Source organism: Pinus tabuliformis, chromosome 3_2, assembly GCF_031772625.1.
Source record: "Pinus tabuliformis cultivar Carrire ecotype Pingquan chromosome 3_2, CPIR1, whole genome shotgun sequence".
Classification (NCBI taxonomy): Eukaryota; Viridiplantae; Streptophyta; class Pinopsida; order Pinales; family Pinaceae; genus Pinus; species Pinus tabuliformis.
The window spans coordinates 181,921,057-181,935,048 of NC_142302.1; positions in this window are offsets into that span (position 1 = coordinate 181,921,057).

The following is a 13,992-nucleotide window of genomic DNA, read 5'->3' on the forward strand; positions in this document are numbered from 1 at the left end:
GTGAATAAATGTTGTATTCACATCCATCTATTCTACCTCAAAATCAAAAGCAGCAGCAACAAATAAAAGTAATCTAATAGAAGTTACCTTGGCAATAAGAGAAAAAATATCACCAAAACCAATTCCCGGCACCTAGGAATAACCTTTTGCTACCAACCGAGCTTTGTATTTCTCCACTTTTCCTTCTGCATTTGTCTTCTTTTTGAACACCCATTTGCTGCCAATGGGTTTCCTTCCGACCAGCAACTCCACCAGATCCCAAGCCTCATTTTTGTGCAAATATGCCATTTCATCAACCATGGCCTCTTTCCAGAGTTTTCCATCCTCTGAATCCACTGCTTCCTTCATAGTTCTGGGATCATCATCAGTAATAGACAAAGCAAAATTTGAACAGAAAGCAGATGGACTATACCTTTCTGGCTGCCTTCTTTCTCGAACTGATCTTTTCACAACTGGAGTTTGTGGCTCTTCATCTTCTGATTCCTCCTCTGCTGTAGAGTCTGATTCTTCCTCCTTTAGCTCAAACTCTATCTTCTCAAGTTCCTTTGGTTGGACTTCATGTTTAATAACATCTTTCACCTCTTTGAACACCACATCTCGGCTATACATAACCTTCCTTGTTACTGGGTTCCAAAGCTTATAACCCTTTAAACCATCCTTATACCCAATAAAGATGCACTTTTCAGATTTACTATCCAACTTTGTTCTTTTCTCCTTTGGAACATGTACATATGCATCACATCCAAATACCCTCAGATGTGAAAGAGAGGGTTTCTTACCAGTCCATAGCTCTTGTGGAGTCTTATCCTCCAATGCTGATGAAGGTGACCTGCTGACCAGGTAACATGCAGTATCCACCGCCTCTGCCCAGAATTCCTGTCCTAACTCGGCACCACTGAGCATGATTCTTGCCCTTTCCATCAACATCTTGTTTATTCTTTCTGCAACTCCATTTTGTTGAGGTGTATATGGAGTATTCTTCTGTCGTGCTATACTATACTTCTTGAAGAATTCTTCAAATTCCTACTGCAAAACTCTCCACCATTATCTGTCCTCAGCACCTTTATCTTCTTCTCTGTCTAGTTTTCCACTAGAGCCTTAAATTCTTTAAACCCATCAAAGACTTCAAATTTCTTCTTAAGGAAATATATCCATGTATTCCTTTAGAAGTCATCTATAAATGATACATAGTACACAGACTTACCCAGTGATGGAACCTTCACAGGTCCAAACACATCACTGTGCACAAGCTCTAATATATGTTTCGCCCTCTTACCACCAGAGGGGAAACTCACCCGATTTTTCTTCCCATATACACAATTTTCACAGAAATAAAAATCCAGAGAGCTATTACTCATACCTTCTACCATAACTTTACCATGAGGTATTCGAAGGCCCTTCTCTCCAATATGTCCAAGCCTTTGATGCCACAACATGGTCTTTTCTCCAGAGACCACTAGATTTTCTGCTTCACTTTCAGGAACCACGGAACTGTTGCACCCATCAACAACAGTGCTACCTTGCAGCTTGTACAGAGTTCCAATCCAAACTCCCCGCATCAATACCAGTGCTTCTGGAACCATCTTGCAAGTATCCTTCTCAAACACTGTTTTTACACCTGCATCATCCAGCTTACTAACAGAAATCAGATTTTTGGCTAATGCAGGAATATGCAGAACACCCAGAAGTGTTCTAACCCTTCCACCTTGCAGCTTCAACTTTACTTTTCCACGACCAATGATTCTAGCCTTCCTGTCATCCCCCAAGAAGACATCACCACCATCATATTTCTCATACTCATAGAACCACTGTTTATGGGGAGTGAAGTGAAAGGATGCACCTAAGTCAATCAACCATGCCTCATGATCTACATGTGTACTTGAAGAAGCCAAGTACACATCCCCACCTTCATCTGAGGTGGTTTTCGCCTCTACAGAAGGAGCCTCATCAGATCCCTTTCCTTTGTCAGGAGCTTTAGATTTACAGTCTCTTTTGGAATGGCCTTCCTTTCCACATTTCCAGCACACCACCTTTATAGGTTTTCCTAGAGACTTAGATCTCCCTCTAGGTTTAGATCTCCCACTCGATGATTTTTTTTTTTTTTCTTTTTCTGTTCTGGGACCGTCCTCGTACAGACAAGGCATCACCATTTTGGCTCTCCATATTTTTCTGTCTCATCTTCTCCATCAGCAAGGCTGAGACTATTTCATCAAACTGCAAGGCAGTTGCATTGCTACCTATTGCAATAACCAGACTATCCCACGAATCTGGTAGAGAACACAACAAATTGATACACTTATATTCATCTGAAATTTTAATATCAAGAGATGCTAACTGACTTACCACAGTATTAAATGCATTCAGATGCTCTGTCACCAAGTCTCCATCTTTCATCCTCAGGTTATACAACTTTTTCCATAGGAACAATTTATTCACCAGAGACTTAGATTGGTACAAAGTCCCTAACTTGTCCCATAAAGCCTTTGCTGTAGCTTCCCTGATACATTCAACAATACTGAATCTGAGACACACAATCGTATTTTGCTCTTTGCCTTCCGATCCAACTTCTTCCATTCTTCATCAGACACTCCCGTTGGTTTAGTACGCGGATCTACCACGATCCACTGATCTTTATCCACCAATAGATCCTCCATCTTGAGTTTCCACAACTCAAAACTATGACCATTAAATTTCTCGATCTCTATCTTTCCACTGCTCACCATCTTCTTTCAACACCAGAATCAATCTCATAGATCTCCCACTGAACAGGGTCTACCACAGGCCTGAGCAAAACCCCTCAGCAAAAAAGGCATCCCCTTGAAGCCAAATCTGCTCTGATACCAAATGTAGGTTTTAACCCCATACAGAAATTACTTGCATCAGAATTCTAAAACACAAAAAATAAATAATGCAAGAGCAGAACACATAAAACACATATACACAGAGATTTTCCCCTGGATCCAAAAATTAGGACTACCAGTTTGATTTTTCATTATTGTTCCTTTCAATGTTATAATACATATTTATACATGCCGAAGCATCCAATACCATGGACCGAAAACCATCGCATCCAATACTATGGACCAAAAACCATTGCGTCCAAAAAATCATGTGCAAAAATCATGCACAAAACCATAGGTGGGTCCACCCAACCTAACATAGGGTCCAAAACCAAAATTTTCCGAGGTGCTGCCCCGGACCCCATAAAGTGGGGTTACGGGTGCCCCTCAAACCCCCTGTTAACTACGTGGAAAGAATATAACACAACCCAACAACAAAAACCATGATAAGCACCACCTGGATATGGCTTGTGTATACTATTAAAGCTGAAGAACATAACTTCTCTCTTCCTTTGCTATAGCTTGTGGCCTCGGTAACAAGTTGGTCCTTAGTTGACTGATGTTCTGTCAGTAGAGACACACATCTAATTGTGGTTTTGTTGATCTTTATTATATTGTTTTTAACCTAATTATCTCAAGGACTGTAAAATCCTCTTTGAGAGATTAGAGCAACAATGTACAAAATCTCCATTCTTAATGTAGGGATTTGTTATGAATATAATTGATATAAAATTAAATAAATATAAATGAATAAATAATAATTCTAATGATAGTTAATTGATGATTAGTTAATGAAGAGGCATGTTCTAAAGGACATGCCCATTCATTGAAGGGGCACCTTGTTATATGGAATTTGCATCTACGGATACACACATCTTCCCTAGGTTGGTGGCTACAGCTAGAACAACAAAATGAAAGTAGTTTAACCTTTTCTTATAGAAGATAGATGAGATGGAGGAACTTACTTGTTTCCTTTCGCTTCTTAAATCTCTTTTGTATCATTCCCGTTGCTCCCACTAAAAATAAATCCGCTCAAAAGGTACCTACATCAAGAGAAACATAAACAAGAAAATGATCAAAGCATACATGAACTATTGACTATAAAACAATGGAATCGAATACATTGAAACACATAATCATCACAGATATGAACAATAATATGAGAAAAGGAATATGCTCTTTATTAATGTAGAAGGAAGAGTATCACCCAATATAGTTCGATTTTGTGCCGCTCCTCCAGCTTCAGTTCAACTCTTGCCACATCAAAAGCTCAACACTTCAGTAGCATAACATTGATTTACATAAACTCAATCCTCAAACCAACAAAATTTCCTTACAAACTTCAGATTCTAGCCCCTTGATCACTATGATGAGTGCTCAATTGATAGGAAATGGAGGTGGTTTTGTCATAAATGAGGGTATTGAATGGCTTTCCAATCTCGGAGTTAGTTTCCATGGAGCAATGGATGAGAGGATATGAGGTTAATGGATCCTTAGCCTATCCAATTTTGAGCTCATAGGAGGGGATAAGAGATGGGAACCTTCTAGAGTCATTTAGAATGAAGGAATATTCCCAAAACCCTATGCAAATTTTTCTCAATCTCGCCCAGTGCAGGCTAAAGAGGGCCTAAGTGCACTGCAGTGTAGGCCACAGTGGGCCTGCCTGCTCTGCAGTGCACTGTCTCAAGGCATAGGTTGTGCTGGTATCCCAAGGAGGGCTTCATGACATGAAACTTTCATAGAAGGAGGCATTCAATGAGTTGACTTCTCTAGGGCATGTAACAACTGAATTAGGGTTTGATGAGCCCTAAAAGTACTAATCTGAATGTCGGGAGTGATGTGCCCAAATAGACCTGTAACAGTTGCCCCCTAAAGCATGAAGTCGAAAATTATAATGTCGAGTGATATGTTTTACGATGTGACAAAGAGGAACTGAAGCAGGTGGTGACTAGCATCGATTACAATACATAACATCATGATATTTTGGATTTTTTCATGAATTTCTAAGGGAAGGAATAACCATACTCAGCATATAAACTTTCCATTACATGTACATAGATAGTCGTCTACAGATATAGACCCATGATGGGATGACCATTAGTGTAAAGTCATCGTACAGATGATTTAGTACTTTCCTAAAATCGCAGCCCGAATGGATGAAACTAGATCTGGGGTCTTCTATCTCGTCCAATCGTTCAATCAAGTAAGAGTCTAGCCATGTGAATATGTGATCTAAAGTTGAACATGGAAAGACACCATCTGATTACCAGCCAATGGTATAAGTCATTAACAGATGCGAGAGAGATCACTGATAATGATAATGATTCTCAAGGTACTGCAGTACATTTTGCATGGTGTGAATAGATGTTTTGATGTCAAACACCATGCAAAGTCTTTCGGTTGAAGGCTAGTGATGTCAACCTATCACCGGAAGCAAGAAACTTGCCATTGATGTATGCAAGCCCCAAGGTACTGAAAGGGTGTTTCTAACTCAACTTCTTGGATAATGTGCTATTGTCGACAAGAAGAGACTCATCGCAGGAGGGCCTTGATGTATCCCACATCAATGACACGAAACGAGTGTAATGATTTTGGAGACGGAATTAATTGATGACACAAGGTTGAGGAAAGGCGGTCATGAAAATGAAGGTTTATGAGTATTGCAAAGGATGAGTTTTACTGAATAACTTCTCTTGAACATGTCAGTGACACTGAATGAATTGGAAACATTGACCCAAAACCAAAGTGATGGATGGTGTGATAGACCATAGGTATTATAACCATCAAGCAGATAACCCAACCTAAATAGTCACAGAGATGAAGTGAAAGTGTCATGTTCAAGAGAGACTTGCTACCATAAAGTGATTTATCTGACCCAAAACCAAAGTGATGGATGGTGTGATAGACCATAGGTATGATAACCATCAAGCAGATAACCAAACCTAAATAGTCACATAGATGAAGTGAAAGTGTCATGTTCAAGAGCGACTTGCTACCATAAAGTGATTTATCCCTTTTCCCATTTTCCCCAGTCATTACTGAGCAGTACCTCTTTATTTTTTTAACAAGCTTGAGGAGGATAACATATGCTTGTGGTATAATTCCACCCTTCAGGTGAATCCATCACTATGTGATGTTTTAACGAGCCTAGCGAAGGTGAAACTCAGTCTTGTCATGATGGAAAAGTTTGTCGCTATTTGATGTTTTAACGAGTTTAACGACAATGAGAACTCGGTCCTTTTCATGTTTAGAGAGTTTGAAAAGGGACAAAAATAAAACTCCACAAGTTCTTTTTTGTAAGTTTGTCTCTCAAGTCTGAAAAAGCGTAAAATAATACAAGAGAGAACCTATTAACCATGTTCGATCAACGTATTCCTTTTTCGTAAATAATCTATCTCAGTCCGGAAAAGGGTTAAACTTATACTGAGTAGATGTCATTTCCAATCTGTTAACGAGCTGAAAAGGACAAGCGCTCAACAATATTTTCATATTTTGAGAGTTTGAAAAGAGATTAAAGAGGACTCCAGGGGGGTTCCTTTTTCGATGTTTAACAGAGCTCGAAAAAGAGATAAAAGTATGCTCTATGGTCAAAGTACAATTCATGATCGTGCACGTCAAATTCACTGTATCAGTTGTAAATCTATTCAAAGCAACACCAAATGGATTAAACATACCTGTTTCATTGGTAAAAATGGGTAAAAAACTATAGTTTATTCATTAAATGACATGAAATAACCATAAAACAAGAATTTACCAAGTCATTTTCAACATTTTATATTTACCATTTAGTTTTGTGATCTGAGCCAGTATTTTACCTCGAACTTCAATAGTTGATTGTGAGAGATTTTTTGAATCATTTGTCACGCCTTCAAGACTAGGTAGGAGATCTACATTTTCTCTTTCCTTTAAGTGCATTCTTTTACAGTTTCAGGCAAGTTTTTTAGGTTTTTGGGGTCGTTAGGGTAAATATACTTCGCCCTGGGATCAATGCAGCCTATCACATCGAAAACTGTGTTGTAGTTCACCCAAACATAAGGGTGCCTACTCTGCAGTGCACTGTCTCTAAGCCTGGGTTGTGCTAGGCGCATTTGATGAATTTGTTTCTCCTGTTTTACCCAAAAATCCTTCAATTTTTTGCATGAAATGGATCCTAACTAAGCTTATGGTTTGATTGCAGGATTTGATCGGATCAGAATGACTATTACTTGGCGAGAAAGAGAGCATGAAGAATAGGATATGGTTTCCCTTAATGATTCGGGTACAATTGAGGCCCTCAGAGACTGTGGGTTGCTCAAATACTTCAGGTTGTCTGGGATGAGGCAAAAACTAGAACTATTGCAGTTCCTAGTTCATTCATGGGATCCATCGGATCAGGTTTTTCACATAGGAGGCAAAGTTATTCCTATTTTGATTGATGATGTTTACTTCCTTACAGGGTTGTCGAGACGTGGTGCCCCCATATCTCTTTCAGGTTCTGCCATGGGGGTGAATCAGTGAGGGACTACATTCGACAATTCTGTAGGCCAGGTACACAACATAATGTTATCACTCATAAATTTCTCTAGAAGTTATTAGAAGAAATAAAATGACCGAGGTAACCACAAACCAACTTTGGAGCATAGGATCTAGCCAACCTAGGCTCAGAGAGGGCTCTCTCTATATGATTTAGCTTTGTTTGCTTGGATTTCAGGCTAGTTATGAATGTTCTGGGGGTTTTTGATTTATATTCAAGATTGGATGGTGGGATCCTTGAAACAGATGGATAGAATGATGTCTTTAGACCATTGGGCTATGGAGTCAACATAAGGGCAACAAAATTGGATCAACTCACTAAAGGGAATGTTCAAAGGGCAAGCTAACAGAGTAAAGTGTAGGTCTTTGGAACAGGGGGGTGAAATGGTTTTAATCAAGGTGAGAGAGAAATTAAGGGTTCTCAGACTGAGATATGAACAAGGAATAGAGGGTAATTAAAAGTAAAGGGCAATTACGAATCCTTTGATTTGGATTAGCAAGAAACAACATAAACTAAGAAGCAATTAAGAATTCCTTAACTTAGATATCAGTTGAAAACATTTATATGCATAATTATTAAAACATAGTGTAATTAAACAAATTCTGAGATATTGTCCCAGTTATAGCATTCAAATTCAGAAATACATTAAATATTGTGGGAAAAATTTAAGAAAGATAACAATAACATATGAAAATACTTGTCTGCACTTCACTCAACACATGAATCCTATGAAATATCTTATCTCTATTCGTCAATCCAGCTTGCTGGCTCAATCAATGGTACAATAGCTTTACAGTCTTTTTGATCAAAATTTCTTTAGAAATGTCTAAGAATCCACACTACATACTTCGAATTGTGAATTATTTATACAAAAATTATTACAAAATATCTCGAACTAATTTGAGATTTGATCTAGGAAATAAAAATATCTTCTTGCAATAAGATAGAGACAACTATTGAACTGCTTTCATGCTATCCCTTTTATTTTGGTACTGTTGGCCTTTATGGTTTGATTTTAGCCCTTTATGCTGCTTTGTTGTTTGATTTTTCACGTTGGAAGCTCCATCTACTTTTGGATTTCATATGATACACTTTGACACTGATACTTTTTGACTCTGCTGACCTGTCTTCATCTTTTTACCTGGCTATTTTACTTTTACTATACTTTAACCTTTTTACTGCATATTTCTCACAGTAAATCAGTCAATTTCTCCCATGTTTCAGCATTAGGTAATTGGATCTTAAGCATTCTCCTATATATTTCATTTGCCTCGGTGTACTTGGAAAAAGTAGGCTTATTGATAAACAAGTGTTTTACCTCATGCTAGAGGTAAAACAAGTTTTCAAATGTCTGATAAAGTACTTTCCCTGTTGGCAATGCCTTGACTGATGATGTATTGGCCTGTTCTTTTGCTAGCTCATTGATTTTGTTGTTGTAATCCTGCTGTGTCATGAGCTTTTCATTTATTACTAAGGGACTGGGTAACCATTTCTCTCTCAAAATTTGAAACTTAGCCATAAATCTATCAACGACTACCTGCATATTCTGGCACTTGTCCTCCAAGTTTAGCATTAAGTTTCTCTTAGAGAGGACTTTTCTTACTTCCAAAATTGTTTCAATTCTATCCTCAATTTCTAATTCCTAAAGCTCATATTTATTCTTACTGTTTAGGAATTGGATGATTCTAGTGGCATCTTCAGGCATCTCTCCTAATTCTTCTTTTACCTTTTGGGTGGCTTTTTTAGCCATCTTTATTAAATCTATCTGTTCAAAAATCACTTGAATAGATGGCCAAATATCATTGACAGAGTCAATGATATTGGCCCATAGTAGTTCCTTAGCTTGCCCAAGGGGTTCTTTTAGTGTTAGGTCCTTCTCCATGGCTTTCAATCTCTCATTCATCATGGCAACTTTCTGCACTTCTTCCTTATGCATGATTTTGGCAAGCTTGTAATCAGTTTCCAAGCTTGTCACCTTTTCTTTCAGCTTATTCATCTCTGTTGCTTGTATGGACATCTCTTCCATAGATTTAACTAACTTTGTTGCTTCTTCACCTGATGTACATGTTGCTAATGTAGACTCTGTTGAAACTGGCTATGCTGTGGCCATAGGAGCTGTGGGAGCCAATGAGGTAGCCAATGTGGAAGGAACAACTATTGAGACTGTTGGGATGACATTCACTGAGGTTGTGGCAATATCAGTCTGCTTCAATTGGATTAAAGTGTCCAATTCCTTCTCTGTTTCCCTTAACTGATCATTTAATTTTAGGACTAAGTCCATCAATTCTTCATGTCTGGTTTGGTTTTCTAAGACTTCCTGTGTCTGGGGATGCTTTAGCTGAGGTATCTTCAATTGTTTTTTGAGTGTTGCAATGTCATCATTCTTTTTCTTAATTAGTTGCTCAGTGGCTTTGATATCTTTGGGATCATGTCCCAATTCAATCACTAAGTCTTCCAAAGACTTGATTCTGGTGTCTTTGGCCTGTGAGGAGGCCTTTTCCAATTGGTACTGGGTTGAAATGTTGGTCAATGAATTCTGCAATTGATGGGAAGCTATGGCTTTTCTAGCAAGGGTGGAGTAAATCATTTCTCCAGCTTGTTTGTGGAATTCAATTTGGTCAATGGGATGAATATCCCTTTCCAATACCTCAAAATCAATTTTCTTGTAATTTGCTGATGTCCTTGGTGGTTGCACAGTTGGCTTTATGAAAGACATTTGCATCTTTCCTTCCTTGATGTCAAAATCTGACATCAACCTGGTTTGATTGGTAGGTGTAATCTTGAGATACTATGCATAAGACTGTGCCTTTAGTTTCTCATTTCTCATCTTGATTTCTTTAAACCTATCCTTAATATCCTTATCTTTATCAGCAGGCCTACCAAATGAGGAAACTTCTACACTGAGTTGTCTTTCCAACATTTGAGTTTGTGAAGTAGATGGCTCCTGTGTTTCTCCAGATGGAGTTGTGCCCCTGCTCATGTCAAACTCAGTATTAGTTACTTCTGCTGAGCCTTCTGTGTCTTCCTGTTCTAAAATAGGATTGAGCCTTGGCCTTTTGCTCTGGCTACCTTCATACTGCACATTGGATGTGTCCATGCCTGAAGTGGAGGCTCCCTCTCTGTTCCTCTTGGGATTCTTTTCCTCATTCTGAGGGGTTTGTAAAATAGCAGGGGTACTCATGGTTGCTTCTTGTTGTGGTACCTGCAGGAATGAGCTTTCATCAAGCTGTCTCTCTAAATCAATCAAGGTATTTTCAACATCTACCTTTGTACTATCCCTGTCTACAAGAGTGTTTTCCAACCACTTAGATTGATTGGCATATCTTTCTATCTTTGGTATGGGGTGATGAATGTAAGGCCCCAATTTGATCTTTTGTCTAAGTTTGGTCATAAACCCTTGAGGGTCATATCTCCACATAAAAAAAATTTGGAACTTCATTTGTTGCAGAATCAGATCTGCTTCCTGTCCTGCTTCTCTAGAATTTCAAATGAAAGGGCCTAATTTATTTTTAACTTTAAACTGGGTTCTTTTCTTGGCTAAGACACAATTGAATTCATCGGATTTCATTATCTGCCTATAATACTCTAGAGAAAATAACCTCATAGGGAGGTATTTGGGGAGCTTTTATGGGGCTAGATGGTGACCATATATTCTTATTTCAGTGTGGTTTTGGTAAAGGTACCAATCTCCCACCTTATTTTGCTTAGACAATTGAAGGAATCTTTTGATCTCTTGGCTTATTCTGGGTGGAGGACTTCCTGTCAGCATAGTCATGACTGGATGGAAAAAAGAGTCAATGAAGTCTGTATAGGTGTATGGTGAGGAATACTTGTGGAACAATGGTGTCCAAAATATGACAAACTTGGGCTGGCCTCTAGTATCAAGCTTCTGGAGGGTGAAAGGAAATCTGTCTGACTGATAATACAAAAACATATGGTATAATACAGATGAGTATTTGAATACTCTCTCATTGTGCATTCTGGTAAACTGTTCATGCATCCTCTCAGCTATGAACTGGGCATAATTGTATAGAGTAGCAGGAGGCTTTCCTGGGCTGAAAATGGACATGAAGGCCAGGATGAGCTCATCAACAAATTCATCAGTGGTACAACCCAAAACACATGATATCATAGTCACAATATGCTTGCCCCTTTTAGAGAAAATGGCAGAAACATATGGAGGGGCATCTTTGGGAATGTGTTGCTCTTCTACAATGAAAGTTTGGAAGAATTAGGTCAGTTTTGATGGACTCAACTTAGTGTAATGGTCTAACAAATCTCCAATTGAGAGTGGGGTTAGGTTTGGACCTAGTTGGACTTGTAACATCTCATTGATTGATTCAGCTGTGATGGTAAACAAGACTTTCTAGTCAGGGGACATTATAGCTCTCTAGCTGGGAATGTAATAGGCATGGCACATATGGACAATTTCAGGAATAATATGTACTTGGGGAAACTAGTATTTGGGAAAATTGGAGTCCCAAATTCCAATGTCATCTAAATGGTTCAGGTATTTGTCTTCACTCAAACAATGAATTTTGAGCAGGACCTCATATGCACTTGTGCCTCTGATTTGAAAATCCCAGTCCACCAGGGGGAGGTGGTCTAGATCCAAATGGGGAGTTGTTATAGGTTTGACATCCATGGCGACAGGGGCAACCATAATTCAGTTCTTGTGGGTTTGAATTTGGTAGTGTAGGGTTGTATCAGAGGGTTGGAAGGAAATTTTGAAACTTTGAGAAGGGCTTGGGTATGTGGTGTTAACTTGAAAGTATTTTTCAATTAATTTTATTTAATTAAAGCACTTTAAGAGTGAACGTTTTGAAATTTTGAAAGGGTTTCTGGTAATTCGTTCACAAATACCTGGAGTTTAGGTGAATTGACTTCAAACTGGTGTTCTAGACGACGACGAAAGGTTGAAAAGGCTATGAGATCTTTGAAGGTGGTCTCCGCAGCTTCTTTAAGGACTGAAATGGGGTTAATTGGTAGTTTTTAGGTTTTCAGGTGTCGCACTAGTTTGTAAAGGTTTTCAAAGAGCTCGAGCGAAAAAAGATGAAAAAGGGCTTCTTAGCCTTTTTATTAAGCAACGGTCACTTTTTGGCGGGCAATTTTATGAATGAATAGTAGGTGGTTTATCGGGTTGAGCAGGGAGGTGGTTTCCCAAGCCATCACACTGCTTTTATGGAGGAAGTGGTATTTTAGAGGGGTCACCCGATCTACCTCCGCACTTGACACGTAGCATATGGGGTTCGGGGAAAAACCGCTTTATCAGACGGGTAAAGGTTAGGTGTCGGGCGGATCCGATATGGATATGGACTGTTAGATGTGGGCGATGATGATCGGACGGTAGTCAGGTGAAGAAGGTGCACGGATGAAATGAATTGAGGTGTTGGGGGGGGGGGGGGGGGCAGGGCTTTAATCCTCGACGGTTTGGGATTTATTCAAAGTTAATGAGGGGATTAATTGATCAACAGGGTTTAATGACGGGATTAACTCAACATTACCGAAAACTAGTAAGTTAACCAAATTTTGTTAGGGGTATGAAGTAGGGGGTCAACTATAGTTTATAATTAAACTAAGGGTTGGGATATTTATATAGGGGATTTAATTAATATACGAGAAAAGGTATATCAGGATTAACATAATTATATCAAAAATTAATTTGAAATGTGATGAGTGGAGTGGATGTACCCCTAAGTAAAAAGGTAATGTTTGTGCATATGCTTTATACTTAGGATAAAATATTTTTTGTGGGTTTTTTGAATGAAAAGGGATTTAACATGGGGTTTCTTTACTTTTCCTAGGCAAATGAAGTTTAACTTTAGGAAAAGGGGTTTTATTAGGGTAGTGAAGGGGGATGACTTTTATTAATGAGATTCTAACACTTGATGTCCATAAGTCATTAAGCCGAGGGTCCGGTCCCACCAAAAGTCAGAGAAATGCTCTGACCCTTTTTGACTTGAAGGATTTAAAGTACTAGAACATACTTGTGGATAGGAAATTAGTAAGTAAGGGGAAAAATGAATGGGGGGGAGTTAATCATATTAACTTGCAAACCTTTGTTTTTGCTTCCATAATTGATCATACAATAGAAATATGTGTCTAAGCATGATGCATGTGTTTTTGATCCAATCAACTTTATACTTCAGCAACCTTTCTTCTACTTACCCATTTACTTAACCTAACATTTTTTCTTGATTTATTTGGGTGCATTTAGGCTAGCAAACCTTATCCTAGCTTTTCTTTTATAAAACAAGCTATCTACTTTTCACCTTATGTTTTCAAAGCGCTCAGATTAAGCTTATGAGCTCCTTTTATTTCACTACCTATCTACTGATCTGCCAATATTAAACTGTTTGGTAAGATTTTATTCTCTAATTATAAACATAAAATTCAAAGCATGATATAATCAAGATTAAATAGTTTGATTACCATGGATTGTGGCATGAATAACAAGTTGCACACAATCATCATTATGCATAAAAGTAAATAGTACTGGCATTTAGACTTGCACACTTTCATGGTCTCTTTTTGTTTTTTGGGTTCATATATTTTCATTTTTTGACCTTCTCTTATTCTTTTTGTCCTTTTATATTTCTTTTAGGACATACCCTCTTTACATTTTTTATTTTTAATATG